The following is a 24271-nucleotide window of genomic DNA, read 5'->3' as shown; positions in this document are numbered from 1 at the left end:
AAAGGCAAAACTCTCATTGACTCTACTGGGGCCAGGATTTCACCCTATGTATTTTCATTTTAGTAGCCTACATCGATGGGACTATTCTTTCTTCTGAAGCTGGGAGTCTGTCCGGGGCTTGTGAGATCACTCCCAAACTGACCAGAGATCAGACTGAGCCTGGATGTTGCATTACATATATATATAGCCCTTGTGGTTATGTAGAAAAACATTTGAATGCAAAGTTTATTTACTAAGTATGTATACAACCTGCCCTGCAACAATAATGCTGGGTGTTACCTCAATGGGGTGTTGACCTTGAAGCCTCTTGATAGAAATTACTCTAATTCCCAGTAGGTGTCAACACCTCTCCTGTGGGGTCTCCAGCTGGAAACAAGAAGTTGGAAGGGGCAAGGGCCTCTAGTAGACCATTTAGACCAGCCTTCTGCATCATGAAAAGATTGATTTCATTACCAATAAGCCACCCTTAACAGCTGAGTGTCAAGCCTACCTATAAATGCCTCAATTGAAGGTAATCCAACATAGCTGTAGCCAGATCAGTTCTAGGACATTATGCTTAAACTATTTATGTTGGACAATCTGTTCCACCTTGCATGATGCTGGGAGTTCCTTTTCCAGACCTGGAGAAGAGGTCTATGTAGCTTGAAAGGTTGTCTCTCTCACCAACAGATATCGGTTCAATAAAAGATATTGTCTTACCCGCCTTGTCTCTCCATTGAAGGTAACTCCAATATCTCCCTTGGCCATTTGGTAGATATACCTAAGCACTTGCTGGACTACACAAAAGCAAGGTGATGCTTTTTGAAGAATTTAGTATCACTGAAAGGTCCTCTGCTGTCTATGAATGTTGTCATTTCATGTAGGGTTTCACTAAAGCTCTAATAGGATTGTCTCTGCAAGACACACCATGGGAAAGACAAAGGCTTTCTGGAAGCCTTTGGTGTCTTTTAATCAGTATTCCCCTTAGCACAAATTTTCATATTCAGTTGTACATGAAGGGTGCAAAAACAATTTCTTCATTCTGATCCTCAGTGCTATTACCTTGTAACTGGGGTGTAAAAGAGACTCCCACAGGGCCAGCCAAATGCTCCACCAATTCTTTGGGCTTGGTCTGGGAAGTTCAGCTGCTTGGATCACCCATGCTTTTTGGTCTGTACATCACCCTATATAGATATATATCAATGTAAGGCAGCTATTTAACAACTATGTCAGCATCAGAATGAGGCTGCTTCATCATGGCCACTGATATGTATGGTGTAGCATCAAATTCTGCTCTCAGTTACACTGATGCAGAGCTGGAGTAACTAATAAAGTCAATGTCAATGTCACCTTTGATGTTGCCTCTTCAGCAAGAAGCTCAGAAATAGAGAACTTCAGGGCCTGCTCCTGCTCCATTAGTCAAGCAAGTGATCCCATTTGCATTCCTGGAGTTCAGCAGGGCTATTTTTGTGTGCCAAGCCTGCAGGATTTGGCCCAGGGTGAACATATGACAAGAAAAGCTTCTTAAAATAGTTAATTGTTGCATCACTTAAAACCAAAGATCTGTCACCAGTGCAATGGGGGAATCAGCATGGGCTCTTTGAAACAACTCCATGGATTCATATACAGAGAACAACACTACGCATTTAAATATCTAAGGACACTGCAAACAAAGAGACAGGATGCGGGTACAAGTCAACGTGCTGTGCTAACCATACCTCCAAGGGCATGTTCTTCCCCTACGTATTTTGCATTTAGTTAGGAAACAATATTTCTTTTGTTAAGATTTCATTCTTGGGGAGGGGGGTTACACATGATGACTCAGACATTTGTAATTTGACCAGACTGGATCCCATCCTACAAGCACTCCAAAAACTATGGTATAAAGTGTATCAAAATAAGCCCCACTGCTTTTCGTGGCCCATGTAGCTTATGATTAAGCCCTATATCTGGCCTGTATGAGTTAAATGACAGTTTTCAGGGGCAGGGGATGCTAATGCCCCTGGAAGTGAAGTGATCTATTATTAACCCTGGCTAGGGCTGAATAGGTTCAAGTAAGAAGCTGCAATTTTTAAATAAAATAGAACTGCATTTGCAAAGCTATGCTCGCCTCAGTTAGCGTGTGCATGCTGACATTTGTGTCTTTGATAACCCTTATTAGTCCATATATAGTATCTGAGGCCTAAATATATTAATTTATGTAACACATTTCCATGATGCTTTATAGGACTCTGCTCTGTTGTGCTTCTTCTCCAAAAAATAAACCATCAAAGACCAAATCTGAAGGTGGAGGGTATGTGTGTATTGAATCTGTTACAGGACTTTAGACCCCACTGACTAGAATTGTTAAAAAACAAAACAAAACAAACAAAAAACCCCATGCAAAACCTTATCTGTGCACTGATTGCAGGGAATGTCATGTGATTTCACCTCTTAGCTAACTATGGCCCTGCTTGGGAATATTAACTCATGCCTTCATGCTGTGATCTCAAGGATAAAACCCACAACCTCTACAATTAGTCAGCTGTTGCTATTCAACCCAGTACGGCAAGATGGTTCCAGAGCCTTCAAAACATGAAAGTCCTCCCAGACTCTGTGCTAGTGAATCTCTCCTACTTCACAACCCTGACTGCAGGTCTGAGCAGCTGCACTGTTTTGAAGTCCCTCTGAGCTGAAAGAGTTGGTATTTTGATATTATCTTAATGTTGATTATTCTGGATTCTAAAATATACCAAATATCTTCATTCTCTCGCTCTTCCCCAGATAGCTTAACGGGTGCTGGAGACTTAAAGCCACTCTTGCCCCGAGCCCTGGTTCAGCACTGACCATAGTTCAGCCAAACAGCTGGCTCTATGTTTTGGCAAATTGTACTTTGTCTTGAAGTTAATTAAGAAAAAGTCAGGGCATGGTGAATTTGGTTTTTAATGGCAAGCAGTCCTGATGTATGGGCAGCGTGTAATACCTTTCTTGGGGGTAAAGCAAGTTTACATAACTAGACCCATCCGTTTGCAGCTGGTATAGGTGCTGTCATTGCATATGCTGTGGGGCTTGAGTGACTGCCAGGAATGTAGTGCAACCAGAGACACGGATGTGTGTAAGAAAACTATGTGACAATGGAGGGAAACCTGGCCCTAAGCCCATCCTTGTTTCTCCACTTACGAATTTATTTTATTACCCCACATTTGGTTGTTATTTGTAATTGAAATATAGACACACGAAGTATTTTGCCTCCACTTTGGGGGAATGTGTTGAATACAAATGCACAAGCCTAGTTAAATACAAGGACCATTGATGTGAAAAGCAAAAGACTAAACCCAACAAGCTGGATTTTTTAAAAGCCCAAACCTCAGCCCTCCCACTCTCGCTCAGTGACTTCCCCACCATAGAAAGATCCTGTTAGAGGACAATTGGAAATGCAGAGTGGGGAATTTTTCAATTAAACAGACAAAGCTGCCCAGATAAAGATTTTTTGAGCCCATTCCAGCTGCCCTTACATACATGTTACTCAGTTAGTGTTGCCATTACTATGACGCTTATGACATTTCTCAGGCTTCTTGAAACCATAGCGCCTGGAGTCAATCGATTAGAGCAAATCTCAGCTTTCATTCTTTCCTAGTTTCTAGCCCCTGTGGAGGCAGAGAAAGCTTGAAAGCATAACTTGAACATATCACAAACTCTCAAAAGGCAGGCAGCGTACAAAAAAGAATCCAACTTGTTTTTTGAATATCATGACTTTTTTTTTTTAAGCCAATCCTATGATTTTTTGGTCCTGACCCATGATTTTTGATCTCTTAGGTTTGGCAAGATGGTCCTTTCCCGGAAGTCACTAGATATTTGCATGTACAATGACTACAGGTTCAGGCCTTTTGAAAGTGTGGGGCAATGCATAGAAAAGACCAAAGCAAAGACCATGGCGAGAGTGACTTTCTTAGCCACCTTAACTGTCTAAAATACAGGTAAAATAGTGACAGGGAATCCAGCAGTGTGAAGAACTAGATGAGACATCAGGTAATGGGAGTTCTGTCATGTTACACCATTTTAGGAAAGTGTTTTTATAAAGCCAGAGCAAGTACAACATGCATTAGTGAACAGTCCACTTTATAGTTTAATTAGCTCAGTAACGTTCAGAGCATGCGCGCTGTCTATTGGTTTAGCAACGCACTGTTGGCTGTACACAGTAACATTACACATTGACCCTTTTGTAAAACTGCCTGGGTAAGTGAATTACCAAAATGGTTTGGGGGTTTGGCAAAGCCACATAGAGTCTTTCATCCTTAGGATATTGGGTTAGATTAAACCTGTTTTGACAGTGACTATGATTCCTCCTGATCACCACTGAGTGGTCTATGTGAATGAGTTGATGGTCTCAGTCCACCTCCTAGCCCTGCTTCACAAAAAAACGGTTACAAACCAGCACTAACTGACCCTGTTGGCAGTCTCAGATAAAACACCAAGGAATGACTGGACATGAAAACCAAGTCTCTCCATCTCAGAGGTAAGGCACGTTGTCAGGGCAGGGAGGGGAAGTTTGCTGTATTACTACCTGGCCCGGATCTGTTTCTTTTACAGCTGTGAGTCTGGCAACTTTCACAAGAATTAAATTCATGTATACATCGTTATGAAGCACACTAAAATCGGTGTGAGTTACTGTGCTGGGCAAATGGGCATGGGCTTTAGTGGGAATGACACACGGGAATCTCACTTCGTTTCCTCGGACCATACATTGACACAGCAAACTATTTTTTTTTTTTCTGAGACTCATCTGTGAATGACAATCTGGACCAATCCCTTTTCCTCTGCAGTTCAGCCTTGTCTGGCTAGGATGAGCGACCAGTTACCTGCTTCCAATATGGTTTTTCTTACACCTTGCTGAACTTGGTTTTCTTCATTTGGACTCTTCCCTAGCTTTGAAAGGCACTTACAGACTACACTGGATTATACTTTGACAGTAACAGGTCTACAGACTACAATTTAAAACAAACAAATCTAACAGCTAGTTAATTATCACCATTAGTGCATCTTGGGAGGAGACTTTTATGTAAAAGAGAGCTGGCTGTATGTATGGAGTTAACAGAAAGAGTGCCATCTACTGGCACTTACGGATAGCCAGCACCGTGTATAAGTAAGGAGGATCAATCAATACACTAGTTGTTGTCATGTTCTGCCCATGGCTCTGAGCACCTGTCTGGGCTCCAGGTTGCCACATGATTTGCCCCAGAAACCCAATGTAAAGACTGAGAAAAATCTCCTCATCTGCTTCTGCTCATTGAACAATCTCGAACACTGGGCTCCGAGTAGCAGCATCCCTGGCTTAGAGGGGACTTTATACAAAGCAACAGTTCTAAGTACTTCAAGCCTGTAGTACAGGGGTAGGCAACCTATGGAACGCGTGCCGAAGGTGGCATGCGAGCTGATTTTCAGTGGCACTCACACTGCCTGGGTCCTGGCCACCAGTCCAGGGGGCTCTGCATTTTAATTTAATTTTAAATGAATTTTCTTAAACATTTTCAAAACCTTATTTACTTTACATACAACAATAGTTTAATTATATATTATAGACTTATAGAAAGAGACCTTCTAAACACATTAAAATGTATCACCAGCACACAAAACCTTAAATCAGAGTGAATAAATGAAGACTCGGCACACCACTTCTGAAAGGTTGCCACCCCCTTCTGTAGTGCCTGGCGAAGAAATCACTCAGCTCATGGACAGTGGGCTGGAACCGCTGTTGTGGAGACCCATTGTGTCTGAATCCTTTACATTCATTGCCCCTACAGGGCCTGCTAGAAGTAGGGATTCAGCAAAAATGTTCAGTAGGGATATGTTAGCTACCTAAAGGGGAGGCAATGTGGCTTAGTAGATAGAGCGCTGGCCTGAGCGTCAGGAGAGCTGAGTTCTAATCTCAGTTCTGTGTGACCATAGGCAAGTCACATCCTCTGTCTGTGCTTCTATTTCCCCTCGCACCTTTTGTCTGCCTTGTCGATTTAGATTTAAGCTCTAAGGCTAGAGATTGCCCCTTTCTGTGTGTCCGTGCAGTGCCTAGAACAGTGAGGCTCTGATAAGAGACCTCTAGACATCACTCTAATACAAATATTAATAAATATAGAATGTTAATTCCTACCCTGGCTGCGCCAGAAATGTCTTTGAAGAATGTAAACAAGGAAAAGGATGATCTTGTAGTAATAGACAGGAGAATAGAGGAAGAGAAAGAATGAAGAAACTTTTCACCCTGGAGAAGGGAATTCAAGAAAATCTGGGCAATGGTGCAGCACCATTGCAGAGGGAAACTGAGGATACTTCCCAGGATGACTCATTTCCCTGCAATCTGTTGCAGAACAGATGACTTAAAACAACATCTGTAATATGAAGCGAATGAGGAGAAAAAGGAAATAAAAGGGAAAAGGCCCAGTCTTCTGGTAGCATGCAATTTCCCTTATCCAGGGTAAACGAAAGCCTGAGAAGTAAAGAGAATAAGGTGGAAGGTATCTTTATAAAACACCTGGTACAGGATGTAAAATTAAAAAAGAAATCTCAGCATGTGCATTGACTGACAAAGGGGGCAGACACCCTCAGCTTAATCCCAGACTAGGTTTGACATTATGTAATGCAGGGGTCATGACTGAGACTGTCAATGCTGGTGCAACCCATGCTGCAAAGTGGCAATCAGAATCTTATTAGGCTTTGGGTTAGAACAGAAATGAAAGTAAAATGGGTGGAGAATGGACATGCAGTAACTTTTTAAAGGCAGATATCGAGAAGATGGGAGATAGAGTGATTCAAATCAGGTGGGATGAGGACTATAACCAGCTGATTGACAGTCAATGACAATTAAGCTCCTAGGGCCCAGATTCTCAAATGTATTCAGGAGCCTAATTCCCACTAGTATCATTGATTGCTTTGAAACTGGGACTCAGACACCTAAGTCACTTAGTACCATATGAGTTAGGCACCCAAATGGCTTTAAAAATCTGGCCCTTAGGTACTTTTGAAAATTTTATGCAAGATCTTTTTTAACAGCTGAGCTAATGCCCAACTAAAATTACCCATTACAAATCCTGAAAAACTACAACACAACTGGTGGGGCAGATTTGCCCCTGCCCAAAATACAAATCTTCAAACATGGTTGCACCCTTTCAGAATAATGATTTTTTTTTTCAGGCATGCAAAATTGTGGGTCTATAATGGACAAATACCCAGTAGCCAAAAATTACTTATCTAGTTTCATTGTTTGTTTTTGGTTTCTCTAGTTCTTCCAGGTCCTTCATCGGCACTACTTGATTAAACAATGTTGGCACCAAATGAGCCCATTCTCTCTGGTACAGAAGATTAGCTCGCCTTTCAGTCTTACCATAGCAAAAAGACCCAAACTAACTGCCATTTGATCATAAACAATAAGCACGTGTGGGTCAGAAACGTATGTTCGTGTGTGGTGAAGAACTGGAAAACAACCACCTGGATTTTGTTTAAAAAAACACTTGGCACCTATTAAATATCGAGTGTGAAAGTAATGCAACTGGAGAATTAGCACAAGGCCTAAGCACCATGTACATCCCACTTAAAGCTTTACGCCGACCCACTCACAAGAACAGTTCTAAGCACTGAGTTTGGCCTAGATCCTCAAAGGTATTTAAGCACCTAAATAGAAGTTAGGCGCCTAAATACCTTTGAAGATTTGGCCTTTTGTTTCTTTATTAGAGGGAGGCAGGGTTGCCAGCTCTCAGTTTTATCACTAGCCTTACACTATGTAGTGATCTTAAAGCCTCAGTTCCTGGAGCCAAGTGATTATGTGAGAATCTCTGTTCTCATTTTTTTTAAAGGTTCTAGTCCTCATAGCTGTAGGGGGAAGGGAAAAGGGGGGGGGGCTTGAAAATGTGGTCCCTAGAGGTTTAAAAGCCAGAAGGTAAAAAAGAAAATCCCCAACATTTTCATTATTAGTCTTTAAATCTCATGATTTATGGCAGCTTGACTCATGATATTTGACTGTTTGGAGTAGCCAATATTGCAGGAACACCAGAGAATTGGTCAGACACTAATGCTTCCATTTTTGGAAAAGGATCAATGGAGCTTCCTTCAGCTACAGCTCTGGAGTAGCCTCGCTGGAGGTAAAGTATTGGAAACACTGGTGGCAGGTTAGTTTACACACCATTTAGACACACCCAGTATAATTTAGTACACGATCTGTAGCCTGGTGCCATAAAGGAAATTCTTCTCTAAGAAGTATGCTCAAATCTTTTTAAACTGGCAGATAATGATGAAGCGGTGGCTATAATTCATCTGTTTTCCAGAAAGCGTTTGCTATTGTCCTGTGCATCAAACTGATTTACAAGGCCAGGAAGAATGATGCCATGGGAGAGAACATTGACACTGATTAAAAACTGTTTCACTAAGTGATACCAGAAGGTGGCAGGTGCTGCAAAGCAACTTCTGTGCTGCTGTACCCTGAGCAACCCTTTCTCTTGGGGAAAAGGGATTTTTGCCCTTGCTATCATGGCTCTCCAGATTGACTATAACGCTTTACAACAGGGAAAGGAGTCCATTCAGGGGAGAGCAGTACCAAGAGGAGCACCACAAGGTGCTGTCATTCAGAGGTGACATTGACATGAGATCTCCCTGACCACATGCCCTCATGAGGCTTTAAAGATCCCATGGTGCAGTGGATGTTCAGTTACTGGCCAAATTCAAATCTAGGTAATTAGTTAGGAGCCTAAGAACATTTGAGGATCTGGGCCTAACTTCCACTGGGCTCTAAGTCCCTTTGTGGAGCTAGCTCTAACTGCCTCCATAAATTCCCCCTGCATTTTCAGATGGTCATGGCATTTACTTCTTCTCCTAAACTAGGATTCTTATTGAAGAAAGTGGTAAAATACCTATTGTCTTAAAAAATCCTATGCCTCATATGTATTATTGATGTACATTGTCAAGCATGCTGGATTCCACCCCAGAGGTGGCTGCATCTGCATGGTGATTCTTGCATATAATTTTGTATAGTGCTTAGGGATCTTTTGGGGGTAAAGGGGGTTTGATAAACATATAGAGCTAGTATCTTCATAAGCTTTCAGCATTACCCTAACTCCTAGCCAATGGTAAAACTCCCATTGACTTCAGTGGAAGCACTGTTGGGTTGATGGTGAGCATTTTTGAAAAATTCACCAATCCGTTATTATTATTTTAATGGTTGGTAGTCAAGTACTTGCCACTCTTATTTGGCATATCATTTATCTTGATGATTGTCTAGTAGGGCTTCATCGTTTTCTACTTCTCTTGGGTTACTTGTAAAGCCTGGTCCACACACAGTTTTTGTCCTGATTTAATTATTTTTAAGAGGGGTGTGCATTTTCTCCAAAACAGTGAAATAATTCAGTAAATCATCGGGTGCTGATTTAATGACCTTCTAAAAGCAAGGTGCTGATATAACCCTTTTTTATTGCAACAGTTAAATCAGCAGCTATCTTTACAGGAATAAGGAGCTATAATGGTATAAGAATCTTCATACTGGTAAAAGTGTGTCCACGCTGGGCGGAGTTGTACCTCTTTAACTACACCGCTTTAGCTATCCTGGGTACTACAGTGAAAGTGCTCTGCTGCAACCTTTGTGTGTAGACAAGCCCTTCAAGAAGAGCTGCTAGTGCAGAGGTTCTGAAACAATTGGTAGAGTGGGAATATAGTGCTGAGAGCCATTGAATTAAACTGTAAACCCTGTATATGATGGAAACCACGTCAAGCCGACGGGTGTGGCAGCACCCCTAGTCCCAGCCCCCACGTACTAGTGATATAGGATGATGCTTTCCTTGTTTAGGGAATCAAAAGCTGAATAGGAATCCACTGCCTGTCATGCTGACTAACACTGTGTCACTGTTTCCTTGTGCTCTCATCCACCTCTCTGTCTCTTCTCTTCTACTTAGACTATAAATTCTTTAGAGGCAGTGACCTTCTCTTTGGTTTGTGTGTGTACAGCTCCTAGCACAATGGGCTCTTAGTGGGGTACAGTAATAACAACAACAATAATGGGAATGAACTTAGTTTTAATCTGTTTTTCTTATAGCCACCATTTTGATCCCACTGCAAGCTTCCTTTCAAAACAACATGTCTCAGTCCAAAGAGAATTTTCCTGATGAGATATTTGGAATAAATCTTTTTGAAGGGGTAATAATAGTCATCACAATAAAACTGAGAAGCACAGGAAATGCAGAAAAACAGCACAAACCAGATTCAGAATGATTTGGATGATTCAGGCTCTTTAGGGCAATAAGCAGCTTATGCAGTTCAACACAACAAGAGTTGAAAGTTAGTGTGTAGGTTTGAATGAATGATTCATTATTCTGCTCACACACGGGTTCCATAGCTGCTCTCGTCTGTACCCATCTGGATCTCAGGAGAAATTCCTAGAGTGTCTAATTGTGTATAATGGGATGATGCCGTAGCAGGAAATAGGTTTGTAAGCATTTTTATTCAGTACAATTGATGTCATACTGATACAGTCTGCGGGGAAGCAAAGTGGAGATATATATTGCAGTGAATCATTGGAGAGCTGATACAGTCTTTTGGGAGATTATCATTTTTAGGCAGTGAATGTATTTAAGACAAAGCAAGCAAGAAATGTACTGCATTTCATCACACACTATTGGATATACAGAATGTTTAAACGAGAACTTCACAAGCTCCTCAGATCGCTGATACAGGCAAGTGTGCTCGGTATAAACACACAGGAGCACGCTTGGGTGCTGCAAAGCGGTTCCATATCACTTACTTCCAGATATTACCCATGTCAATTTCCAAAGCACGAGTGGGTCATCTTTTACTGTGATCATCACCGTGATATCTGGGTGCACTACAGAAATTACAGTCAGCAGCAATCTACACAAGGTTTCCGTCTCCTTTTCCTAGTGCCCATAAATTTTCTTTGTCACTTTGCATCATCCATTAGCTTAGCTGCCTTTTTTCAGAGGTAAGTGTTACTATGGCTATTCCATTTTGTAGAGAAGAGTGACTATGACTCTTATCTCCTTTGGAAAGGAGTTCCACAGCCATTGGCCAGCAACCGAGATAGCTCTGTTCCCCGCTCTTGTCTCATCCTTGTTGAGGACAGGTCCATTGTTCTCTCACAGATGTCCTGGTTTGTCCTTACCGTGGAGGGAGAGGCACTCCTTGAGATAGCCCAGGGCCCACTGAGTGGCAATTTGTTAGATTGATGAATCTAGCTGCTTTTGTAGCACAGACAGGACTACTGCATGTTGTGGGAGACGGGGTAGACTGCTCTTTCCAAAGGCAGGAACGGTGGTCTCCAATGGTAGAGGACCATGGTGCTCTTGATTGTCTTTTACCAGCTGGGTCAGTCACATATAATACATTGGGTCCCCGTTGTAGCTGTATTTGTAGTTAGATCTAATTTAATATTTGGCATCAGCACTAACTGGTGCTTAAATACTGTATATTTGATATGGTTCAAAGGTAGAATGGTATAGGCTCTTGGAGCATTATTTTGCTTCATGTGTGATGTGGGATATTCTGATGTGGGATATTCAGAATAAAACTGTAAGACAAGAACCCCATAGTAAGAGGCAGTACCGTATATTTGGACTACTTCACTGCTCCCTCATTTGTACTGCAGGGCTACGTGTTCCTACTGACACTGAACAAATTAATACAGGGCTTTGGGAGATGCTCTTTCTAGTATATAAACTAGCCTCAGTGGTATGTAAATATAATATGTTGGAATTTGTAACCTCTGAATGAAAATGGCCACATTCTTATATTACACAATGACAGGTTTTCCCAATGCTGGTCATGTTTAGTATCTACCACCATCTAGAGGGCAGCAGATGCGTAGCTCTTGTTTTCAGAGATGAACCAAAAACTAAATCTATGTGCTGTAATTACGCTTGAGACTGATTAAGCCTTTAGTCAGTTATGGAGCACCTTTATTCTGACCCTTTGCTTCTCAGGGAAGCTATGTAAGCCTCAGCCTCACTCTTCTACAGACCGTGCATTCCATGTGCATGCTACACTGCGAGTTAGCTGACATGCATCAAAAAACTTCAGTTTAACCCCCCCGCAGACACGTAGACATTTAGTAGCCCAAAATGTACCTATCTATATTAGGTATATGGCCCCCATCACCATGGTATCTGAGTACCTCGCAACCTTTACTGTATTTATCCTCACAGAACCCCTGTGAAGTAGAGACATGCTATTAGCCCCACTTTGAAAAACAATGTTGAGAAACTGAGGCACAGACTAAGTGATTTGCCCAAGGTCACACAGGAAGTATGTGGCAGAGCACACAGCTGAACCCAGGTCAGTCCTAGGCTAGTGCCTTAGTCACTGGACAGATCTTCCTCTCCATCAGCAATGCAATCTGTAAGGTGTTCACAGGACTGATGCTGGGATGGACAGTACAGTGAGCTGCAGAGGGGAAAAGGTGGAAAGAACTCTGAAGTAGAAAGTAGAAGAAGAAGTGGATAAATACCTGAAGGTAATAATTTCAGATGACCCAATATCCTGAATCCTCAACTCATCGATTGCCTTGAGGAGTTTCAGGCCTCTTTAGTAGGTTCCAAGCTGAGTAAGGACTTGTCTTCAGTGCATAGTGTAGCCCCTAACTCAACGCCCAGCCGCACACAAAAACCCTTGCCTCCAGTGCGGTGGTGGTATAACCTAGAGTTTTTTCACAGTGTGGCAGTGCTCTCTGAAGCGAAGCTAACTTGCGAGGAGTTAATTTAAGCATAGACGATAACTCCCATTAACTTTGCAGTGAAGACACAGCCTTAGCGTAATCCCTGTTACACGTCTCTTTCTGTACCCAATCCATAGAGAACAAGAATCTGTCCCAGCTACTAAGCCTGGCCGTTTAGCTTAAGCCTGCTTTCTGCTCCAGAGGCCTTAGGTCAGTCTCTTGGGTCAGCCAAGATAGTGGCCATGACATAAATGGGGGCTCATCCAGGTTTCAACATGCTCAGGACAAGCTTCCTCTGTCCAGGCAGAGTATGAAACCTACTGGTCAGTATGTTTTATGCATCCCCTTCTGTATCTGATCCACAGAGGATGTGAGTCTGCTACAGATCCTAGCTCAAGTTTCTGTGACTTATGCTTTTACTTCTGGAGATCCCAGATTAAACGCCTGAAATGTCAGTTTCAAAGGTATGGATAGTATATAAGGAGAGTACGTGATTGGCTATTCAGGGGAACTCCACCCCTCCCACTACCTCTAAAATCAATTGTATGTAGAGTAAATAGCTTGTGTTTCTTAAGTCATCGTGGTTTACATTTAATATAGTCAATAATCTATTTTTTTCTAGGAGAGATTTGCCCAAACAAACCCTAAACTCTTGGAATGTTGGAAATCTGAATCCAATTCTGAGTCCTGAACCCATCTTTCAAGACTATTAAAAAATGCCAGGGAAAATAATGCTCCCTCACTCAAAGGCAAATTCTTATAGGTCTACCTGGGATACACAGCTACTGTGCTCAAGCTTTCAGATCTACAGAAGTCTGGGACTGCTCTTTGCATAGCGCGCAGCTTGCTGTCAAAGAAAGGGCAGAGGATTTCCATCCAGCTCTGGGTGCTGGTTTGAACACACATGAAGAAATTCTCACTTTCACATTCCCCACTTAAATCCTTGCCTGTTGGAAAAACAAAAAGCTGAAGGGAACATATGAAAGGCAGGGGTGGATTAGTAGCATATGGTAATTACCTGAAGAATTTCCAAAATGGGCTAACTGCTCACACACATACTCAGTCCATGAGAATGGCTTTGAAAAGGGTCATTATAAATATGCAGTAACACAGAGTGCTAGGCAACTATTTTGCACAGTTAGGCTCCTGTTCTGCTCTCAGATATATGCACTGAAGATGATGGGAATTGCACTGTGTACAAAGAGGTAGAAACCAGTTTTCTGGAGGCACTTAGACATGTGAATACCGAAACCAATCAATGTAAAAATAAGCAGACAAGGCAATCCAAGGCCATCTGCATAGATAGTGCTGACGAAAACCTTTGCCTTCGGCTAGTCTGCACTGAGGATTGTTGTAATACCAGCCATGCATTTTTCCGACGACAACTTGCACAAACCCCTCCTGTTGTTATTATCGTTTCCATTATCTGGGGTAGTGCAATTTCTGTTTCCTCCTTTCTGCTTCCCTTGTGCACACACCCTTGTCACAGCGGTGACCCCAGCATAGTAGTGCTCCTTAGAATTTCCCAACTGCCATCAACCTTCCCAGCCCAAGTGGACCATCACCCATTCCCAGTTCCTGTCTGTACTCCACAGTGCCTCCTCAACAATAAGAGCGTCCTTCGGATTCAAGACTCATCAGCATGCACAATACTTGCAGGGTTTCCCAGTAGGGACATACAGCATAGAAACACCATTAGGAGCAAACTACACAATGGTTGAACAGCAAGCTAACAACTCTTCCATTTCCTCCTGGGCAGTGCTGATCTCAAGATAACAGAGATCTGTGAAGCCACAATAGCGTTATCTTTGTGTTATTCTTTCCCTTTTTCCTCAAATACTAATTCACAGTACCATATGTTTAATTATTCACACCAGCTTGACTGTTGAGAAGATTATTCATCTCTGTTTCTAGTTATAAACACTTTACCACCGCAGAAGAGTTTTTCTTTAAAAAAAAGATTTTTTCCAAAATTAATTTATGTGCCAGCTTCAACTTTAACAGGCCTTCTCGATGTAATCATTCTGAGCTAAATATTCCAAGTAATCAATCAAAGCGGTGGAACTAATTTGGTATCTGTCACTTCTGATTTTTTCAATAAAAACTAAGCATTTTACTCACCGTGCTGTTGCGATTCAAGCTCTTAAAGCCTTCAGTCGAGTTGCAGCCAAGCTTCAGAGACATACTTGAAAATCAGAAGAGATGGCACAAATTGCAGAGAAACTAAAACAGATTGATTTTGGGGGGAATAAAGGAAACCTCTTGTTATTTTCTTTGAGTCTTTAGAGCTGTCTCCACAAAGCCTCATCATTTTTCCTTCTTCCTCTACCCAAACACCTAGAATGCCATAGTAACTCCATGCATACAAAAAACATACCATTTTAAAAGTTAGTGTATTACTGAGACTTCAATAGATCAATGTTCTAATAGCAGATGCCCAAAGAACTGATCTCACAACATGGCCCTTGAAGGCAGACGCTCTAACAGCCTTGGGGAGAAAGAATGAATCAATCCTCTGTTGCTGTCTCTCCCGCTCACACTGTTTTGAGCCAGATTACCTTTAGAATGATCTACCTGTTGGAGGAAGCAGAGACTGGGAGATTATCTGGCTCACGGTCAGTTTCCCTTGGTGTAAAGATATCTGGAGAGGATCATCCTGGAGTGGAGAAGAACTAGTCCATTAAACATAGCAGCAATGGCGGCTATCGTTCAAAATATATATCTGCTGCCTTTTCTGTCAGCAAGGATTGAGAGCTACGGGAATACCCAGCTGTGTAAATTGTTCATTTGAATTGTGTATGGTGGGTAAAATCCCGGCCATGTTGAAGTCAATGGGAATTTTGCCATTGATTCCTGCGAGGGTAGGATTTCAGCCGTGATGTTTTCTCCTCTTCCTCCTTGCATGGTATGCAAACTGTGGATTATGAACCAGAAACTACAGCTTAAAAAAAACCCCAGACAGGCTACCATCAGGCATAGACAAAATAATGCTCAGCCTGCACAGTTGTTCTGTGAGAACAGTAACCGTGGGCTTGAGTCTCCTTTACACTAAGACTGCTTTGCATTGATATAAAGAGGCCTTGCTGTAAATGACAGTCAGGCCCATAACTCTCGACTGAGGGCAGTTTCTTCTTGTACGCTAGTTCTACACCAACATGGCTGCACATTGAGCTAGCACAGATTTCACCTGCGCTTAGAATAGGAAATAACTGTGGTCGCCGTAGACAAATGCTGACTTTTAAAGCGTGTCCATGGTACATTATAATAAAAATCATTGCAACATCTCCAGCCAGTACTTCCATGACCGAGAAGTGATGGACAAGCCTCAGTGTTACTGTTGTTCTTCTCTGTTGTCTTCACTTCCAGGATCATAGCTAATTAGATGCTTCCTGCATCAAACTTCTGTGAGATTTAAAAGTCAGGGCAGAAAAGGCTTAAGGTGTCAATCAAGAGCTGCTTACTTTAGTCCCAGCAGCATGCCCCCTCATTGAAATGCCTTGCTGCCTTATCTTGGTTTATTGTGTTTATCCAGGGAACAGATTGTATCGGAAAGGTTTGAAGTCAGAGATAGCCTTGGGGCACTGGAAGGGCGGGTAAAGCATAAGGAACAGAGGATTAGCATGCTTCCGTTTTTGCAAAAGGGTTTGAATATGCCATGGCTGCTTTATTCATGGAGGTCAGCAATAGCCTGCTCCTTTCTCTCTCAACTCAGAGTTTCCTTTAGTCAACTTTAAAATGGACAGAATTTAAGAGCCATGTTAGAAACAGAAAAATTTTCTTGCAGATGTACCTTTGGATTATTAAAACAGAAGTCAAATTTTCCCATCTATGGTGTTTTACTTTTGCTGTTTCTCTCAGCTTGGGCAAAGCAACCTCAGTGAAGTCAGCTTCACTTTTGTGTATAAAATAATAATAATACCTAGCTCTTATGCAGTGCTTTTCATCAGTAGCTCTCAATGTGCTTTACAAAAGAGATTACTACTATTATCCCCATTTTACAGATGGGGAAACTGAGGCACAGAGAGGTGACATGACCTGGCCAAGGTCAAGCAGCAGGCAAGTAGAATAACTGGGACTATATTCTAGGTCTTCAAAGTCACAATTCAATTCCCTATTCACTAGGCTATCCTGACTTTCCCATAGTAAGCTTCACTTTCAGTTTCTCGGGGCTAAAATGTTTGGGGTTTTAAAAAAATATTTCCATTAGCTACCTTAAACCAATGTTTCTGAACCTTTTCAGGTTGGCTGCCCGTTATTCAAAGTAAATTTTTTTCACAATCCCCTCACGTTTATTTTATTATAAAAGTGAGAGTAAAAACATGTATCCATGATAACAATGCTCAGCTCATATAATTCATTGGTGTATATTTTGAGAGGTTGACAAAGAATACTTGACCTTGATGAGGGAGCGTATGAAGGGAGCAAGATTTTCTTTGCTTTAGATGGTTATAAAAGTTTCAATGCCTCATAACCAGTGATTGCCTTTTGTGACCTCTTACAGCAGGGGTAGGCAACCTATGGCATGTGTGCTGAAGGTGGCATGCGAGCTGATTTTCAGTGGCACTCACACTGCCCGGGTCCTGGCCACCGGTAAGGGGAGCTCTGCATTTTAATTTAATTTTAAATGAAGCTTCTTAAACATTTTCAAAACCTTATTTACTTTATATACAACAATAGTTTAGTTATATATTACAGAATTATAGAAAGAGACCTTCTAAAAATGTTAAAATGTATTACTGGGGCATGGAAACTTAAATTAGAGTCAATAAATGAAGACCTGGCACACCACTTCTGAAAGGTTGCCGACCCCTGTCCTACAGGATGGGACCCACCGTTGAGAAACACTGACTTAAACAGTGATAGAAACATTTCTACTGCACGACAAAGCTCATATTCATAAAATCTAAATTTGGGGCCTGATTTGAGTGCAGTTGTCAGGGTCAGGTAATGGGCAGTTTGTGGACACAGAGTGAGCTGCTCAGTATCAGACTCAAAGTCAGAGGGTTTGGCTACACTTGGAATTTTAAAGCGCTGCCGCGGCAGCGCTTTGAAGTGAGAGTGTGGTTGGAGCGGCAGCGCTGGGAGAGAGCTCTCCCAGCGCTGCATGTAAACCACATCCTTTACGGGTGACCCCTGCCGCCCTGATTACACTGATGCTTTACAGCACTGTATCTTGCAGCGCTCAGGGCGGTGTTTTTTCATACCCCTGAGCGTGAAAGTTGCAACGCTGTAAAGTGTGAGTGTAGCCATACCCAGAGATCAATTTGGGGCCAGAGCAGATCAAACTGCAAAGTCAGAGTCCATTACCAAACTGAGAGCATGGAACGAAAATTAGGGTGAGGCTGGGCCAGGGTTCTTCACTTGGGGGGGGGGGCAGTAATGGCTAGGGTGACCAGATAGCAATTGTGAAAAAATGGGATGGGGGTGGGGGGGTAATAGGCGCCTATATAAGAACCAAAAAATGGGGGTGTCCCTTTAAAAACAGGACAGCTGGTCACCCTACTAATGGTCCTAAGCCAAAGTCAGTAAACCAAGATCAGGGTCAGGAGCTGAGCATAAGTCAAGAGCCAGGATCAAGGTGAGTCACAGCAAGGATTGGTAAGGAAGGTTCTAGGGCAGAAGCATGCACCAAAGATCTGCTTTGCTCAAACAACTCCCAGAAATGGCATCCTGGTTTATATAGAGAGTGCCACCCAATCAGGGAATTGCAGAGGGCTGCCATTCATGCCTCTTAAGGTGGGACTTCCTGCAGTCCTTTTTGGTGACAGCCCTGACTGGGTTCCTGGTTGCAACACAGACGTAGTGCCCTGCTGGGAACGCCGCAGCCTCTGATTCTAGACCTCAGGGTTCTTATAGCAATGTTCCTTTAAAATATATTGGTTTTCATTGACTATAGACAAGTTAGCAATCCCCTTGTCCCACTGGTAACTCTATCTTGGGCTGCATTTGTAATGATTTTTTTCACCCTGAGTCTGCTTTGTCTTTACACTGCCATGGAGATCCACTGATTGCTAAGGAAGTTTTCTGCATTCGGTGCAAGAGCAGAATTAGGTCAACGGCTTGCAAAATGATCATCATTCCAAAAGCAATTCAAAATGAAAAGTCATCACCCAAATGTTTCTGATACATTACATTTAGTTATATTTTAGTCACTTAATACATATCTATTTACCAAATACAGTAATAGATAGGGAAGGAAGCAGCCATTAGCAGAAACAGGGACACAAAACTGTCAATTCAAAACCCTTCACAGAAGAAGCAGTCACTGTGTTCACAATTTTATCAATCTAAAGCGGAGAAGTACAGCGATTCGGAATCACGTCAACCCTTGTAGTTCTGAAGCACAAATATTTTGGAAGCTCTTGTTTTATCAGTTAGTTTAGTTAGCGAAACTTGTACATTTCTTGACCTGTGAATTTAAAAACGATCTCATTTCCTGCATGTCAGGATACATCCAGATAAATACAAATGACTCACAATAGTATCTATGTTATTTTATGAAACTGGTAGGTTAAAAATGAACTGATCACAAGTGCTTGAAAAGAAAAAAGAAAAAAAAGGCAGAAAAAAGAAAAACCATTACATTCAGTTTTAGATTTACAGTCTACGGGACTAATTCTATCTAATTTACACTGGTTTTACATTGAATACATTCATTCACTGCAATGGAGCTACACTCCCAACTAACGCCCTGCATCTGCAAGGGTCTGGATTTTGGTGGGTCTTGGCATGGGTGAGAAGAGCCCTGTGGCTAGTATGGCAGATGCCTGCGTTGTCCTATTACACACCTAAGATGGCACTGTGCAGCAGGGCTGGTGCAAGGATGTTTCGCGCCCTAAGCAAAACTTCCACCTTGTGCCCCTCCCCGCATCCCTGCCCTGAGGTGCCCCCCCACAGCAGCTCCCCTCCTCCACCCTGAGGCACCCCCCCCCCCCGTTGCAGCTCCACCCTCTGCCAAATTCTCTGCTGGGCCAAATTCTCTGCTGGTTTTGAAATGGTGGAACTTCACTGAGGTCAATGGTGCTATGCTAATTTACACCAACACAGGAGGTGGCCCTAAATTGTGAAAAAAAAAACAAAAATAAAACAAAAGCAGTCGTGTAAACTTTACACTGTAAAGGGTCATACTGACTTTTTTTCATTTGTCCCAAAACTGCCTCTGCTTGATTTTTAAATAAAAATGCACATACTGTGTAATAAACATATAAACAGTTATAAAAATGTAGATGTCTCCTTTTAAGGCAGATAATCACATAATTTGAGTAAAGGGATACATTAAAAATAGCAGAGAGGGCAAATCGTGCAGTCTTCACTTGAGCAAAACTCCCGCTGAAGGCAATGGGACAGAAGAAGGGCTATATGATTAGGTCCTAAAACTTGAAGTTAATTTTAAAAATATGCCTGGATCCTAATATGACAAAGGAAATGTAAAGATATATTGATCTTTCTCTGGTGCCAGTCCCCACCAGAACTCTCATCACCTTCGCTGGGGTCATTCCCCAGCAATGCTTCTGGGATAGGTCCCAGGAGTTTACCCAAATTCCTGTTATAGCTTATGAATCCCTCCCATTTCTAATTGCTCTTACATTTCATCTTGCTGCCCTGGCCCCCATGCTTCTGAGGTTTAGTCTACACTAGAAAAGGTTTGCCGGCATAGTTATGCCAGTATAGCTATACTGACAAACCCTCCTAATGTAGGCATAGCTTCTACCGGCAAAAATATGCTTTTGCTGGTTTACCAGCATCTACACTAAGGCTTTTTCTGGTATAAAAATGTCATTTAAAAAAAAAAATCACACCCCTAATCGACATTATTGTATGGGCAAGTTTTTAGTGTAGACCTGGTCTAAGCTAAAATGTTGCTGGACTCCCTTCCAAGGCTGTCTATGCTGCTTGCTCAAAGGCCAGAGGGTACGCTGAATGACAAAAGGCACTTCCTTCCCTTGGGACTGATCCTGTTGTCACGTCAGCCAACAGCAAGCCTCTTTCACTGAAGACAGGATCAGACCTTAGGTGTATGTCGGAACTAGCTTCCCAACCCGGGTAGACAGACTCATGCTAGCAGGGCTCAAGCTAGCATGCCAAAAATAGCAGCATGAACTTTGTGGCATGGACTATCAAACCTAGGGAGACTTGAGAACCCAATCTTCATCCTGAGCTGCAACGTCCACAGTTTAGCTTGAGCCCACTAGCATGAGTCTGTCTGCCGGGTTGGGAGCTTTGCTCTCAGCTGCAGTGTAGATATACCTTAAGTGTGCTGCCCTTGAGCATGCTCAGCGTCAGCTGGTTTGGGGAGTACAAGCCCAGAAGCTGAGCCAAAGGCCTGGGATCCCCTGCATAGCAATGGGTGGTTTTTTTGGTACAAATTATTTTAATAATCAAGTGCTTAGATTACAAAATCTTATTTTTCATGGTTTTTTTTTTTTTACCATGCATCATTTTCTATGCTAAAAAGTAAGTCCAATCCTGCATCTATTCAACAAAACATACATTAAAATATCCTGTGTGACAAAGTTCCTCCTCTACCTTGGTGGGTCCTGCGCTTCTTGGCAGATTTGCTCACCTCAGTGATCTTCCTCCTGATGTCTGATAATGCTTGTCTCCTAAATCCTCCAGCAGTACACTCTCTCACTCTCAGCTTCTTGTTCCCAGCTCCTCACTCACACTCCTTCTCCTCTGGCTCCTCCCTGCCTGACTGGAGTGAGCTCCTTTTTAAAGCCAGGTGCCCTGATTAGCCTGCCTTGATTGGCTGCAGGTGTTCTAATTAAAGTAGCTATCTCTACTGCCTTCTAGAAAGATCTTAATTGGCTCCAGGTGCCTTGATTAACCTGGAGCAACTGCCATTTGGTTACCATGGTCCTAGGGATTTGTTTAGCCTGGGGCTAACATACCTGTTTCTCAGTACTTTACTGTAGCCATCTGGCCTTGCCCCATCACACCTGTTACTTTAAAATATATACAGGCATGGTAAGAAGTGACGTTGAATTTTCGTACTGGCACCTGATTAGGAATAGCCACCATAAATCTTCCATCCAAGTTGAATCATGAAACATAAAATCTGAGTCTGAAGGAGATTTTTCCTCTTTTTTTTTTTTACACAATTTTTTAAAAATAAAAGCCACAAAAACAATTCACACATTTCAGGAACTACTATCACTAAAAACAGCATCCCTGCTTACAGTACCGTACATTTGCAAATGATTATGTCATGATTTGCTTTGGATATGCAAAGTAAAAGTGAAACCACCAGCGTATTAAGGACTAAAGAGTGTGGTGACTGTTTATGTGCAGAGACCAGGTGTTAAACATCACCCCTGCTGTAGCCTCACAGCATGTGAAAGAAAAGTGTAATTAACAGACATTCACAAAAGACACCAACTTCTGTGTAGGCTGTAAATATGTATGAAGAATGATGTGAGGGCACATATTGCACTGTAAAGGCTACAGAGCAGAATGCTTCCTCTTGTGACTACTCGTAGACCTGTGTACTGTAATGTACCTTGATTTTGCAAGTTGTTCTGCATGTGTGAACCCTGGCCTGGTAGGGTGAAGCTTCACTGAAGTCAATGGAACTATTAATGGACGTAGGTGTCCATCCATACTGAGCAGCTTGCAGAGTCAGGGCCTAAGGGTAAGAGGATTCCAGAATCTTGGGAACATTTGAATGACTCCATTAAAAAATATTGAATTTCAAGATGCATCAATTCCCCAGAGTACGGGGAATGACACAGTTTTGTCTTGGCTTTCTTCTTCTTCTTAATATTTCTTTCTTTTTCCTCCATCCATAAAGGAAAATAAAATAAAGGTGTTCAGTTAACATCAAGAGTCTGGCAACCAACAAAATCAGGGAAATTCAAAATGAAGAATTTCTTAACCTATCCTTTCACACAGAGCAGAATTCACTCCTGTGCAGAGAGCCAGTGCAATGCCTATACATTACTTTAATTCTACTTAAGCCTTATTTAAAAGGCTGCATAGATCCTGTGCTAACTCTATGCGCAAGGGTGAATCCACCCGGTTTTCAGGCAGTGGCAAGATCTTCAAGTAATGAGGTATTTTATATGCTGCAAAGCCAACGTATAGCACAAAGGGGGTGGATTAAGAATGGTGTTTCAATACTAATTCAAAATTCCTGGGCTGTATGGGTTGACATCAGACCCCTAACATCATCTGAGATGGGCAAATGCCTCATGGTTTGGGTTTTGCATGTCAGTTGCACTGCAGTTTTGGAAAGACAACCTGGGGTACAAGATGGGTCACGTTACCTATGAAGCCACAAAGTTTCAATACCATTTCAAAGAGGTGCTGTAAGGATTCAGTAATGATCATGAGATGCTCAGGTACTATGGTGATAGGAGCCATATGAGCATCTAGACAGATAGAAGATGATAGGAGCATTATATGCTTCTTTAGGTTTGGTTGTAGGTCTGGTGTGAATGAATATGCTATTCTGGTTTGGGCCTCTTTCAACTATGATTCTGTATTTATGTGGTTTTTGGTAATATATGGCAGGCTATAGTTATTTCATATTGGCAGTTTTGTTCAAACTAAAAATGGCCAACAGTTTTTAGCGTGAAATTAAAAGTGTTAGGCTAGTGTTAAAAGCAAAAGTATTTTGATGTTTTAGTTTCCTGGCTTTGCAGTGGTTATCTAATAGCATATTTCTCTAGCAAAGGAGCTGGCAGGTCAACGCTGTGTCTCATTTTAAACAACAAATCTGATTTTAAATAACAATGCCCAACAAATCTTGAGGGAACCTCGTTATCAGCAGTGCACTACACGAAATCACAATACCCATAAACACATTGCAGTTTACTTCATGCACTACTGACAGATTAAATAGACCACCAGTTCACCGAGTATAAGGAATGGTTGTGAGTCCTGTCCGTATCACTAATTAATTGCATCTATAAAATATGAGCACGAAGTAACATGAAACATAGTAACTAGCTAGGACTTGGGCTGCCTTTGAGGAATGTTAGTGTCTGCTACTTATTAATGTGATGTAGTGTTGGAAAATGACTCTATGCCTAATTACATTTCTTAAAATATATAGAGCAATCAGCTTAAATATAAGATATGCCCCAAACACAGTTGGCACATATGTTTCAAAAGGGGGTCATGATTTTTTTTTATGAACTAATGAATGCACGTTGGAAGCTGTCAAACGTCTTTTTTTTTTTTAAGGAAAAATTTACTTATAACAATTGGAATTTTTTAGCAAAGAGAAAAATAGCAATGAAAGTTTGTAAGCCTTATACATAAGGAATAGTGAGGGTTTTTAGTGGACCACAGATTATGGGCCACATTTGGCCCTTGCCTGGTGAATGGCACTCCCATTGAATCAGTTAACATTCTGCATTCAGAGATGAAAGTCTCAGGGCTTGACTACACTCAAAACTCCAAAGTGCTGCCGCAGGAGCAGTCCCGCAGCAGCACTTTGAAGTGCGAGTGTGGTCGCGGCGCCAGCGCTGGGAGAAGATCTCCCAGAGCTGCAGATATTCCACCTCCCCGAGGGGATTAGCTTACAGCGCTGGGAGCTGCGCTGGCGCTTTACAGGGCTGCAACTTGCTGTGCTCAGGGGAGTGGTTTTTCACACCCCTGAGCAAGAAAGTT

General features: G+C 42.1%; 1 long non-coding RNA gene across 1 annotated transcript; it reads right to left on the bottom strand.

Annotated features, from left to right (window-relative positions):
- Positions 1–18917: 18917 nt before the first annotated feature.
- LOC142047183 (uncharacterized) lies at positions 18918–24068 on the bottom strand. The gene is made up of 2 exons (XR_012656353.1): positions 21595–24068; positions 18918–21156 (listed from the first exon to the last, which is right to left on the bottom strand). It is a non-coding gene; the product is annotated as an uncharacterized LOC142047183 (long non-coding RNA).
- Positions 24069–24271: the final 203 nt, after the last annotated feature.

This window comes from Chelonoidis abingdonii, chromosome 8, assembly GCF_003597395.2.
Source record: "Chelonoidis abingdonii isolate Lonesome George chromosome 8, CheloAbing_2.0, whole genome shotgun sequence".
In the NCBI taxonomy this organism is placed as follows: domain Eukaryota; kingdom Metazoa; phylum Chordata; order Testudines; family Testudinidae; genus Chelonoidis; species Chelonoidis abingdonii.
This window is presented reverse-complemented; position numbering and strand designations above follow the sequence as displayed.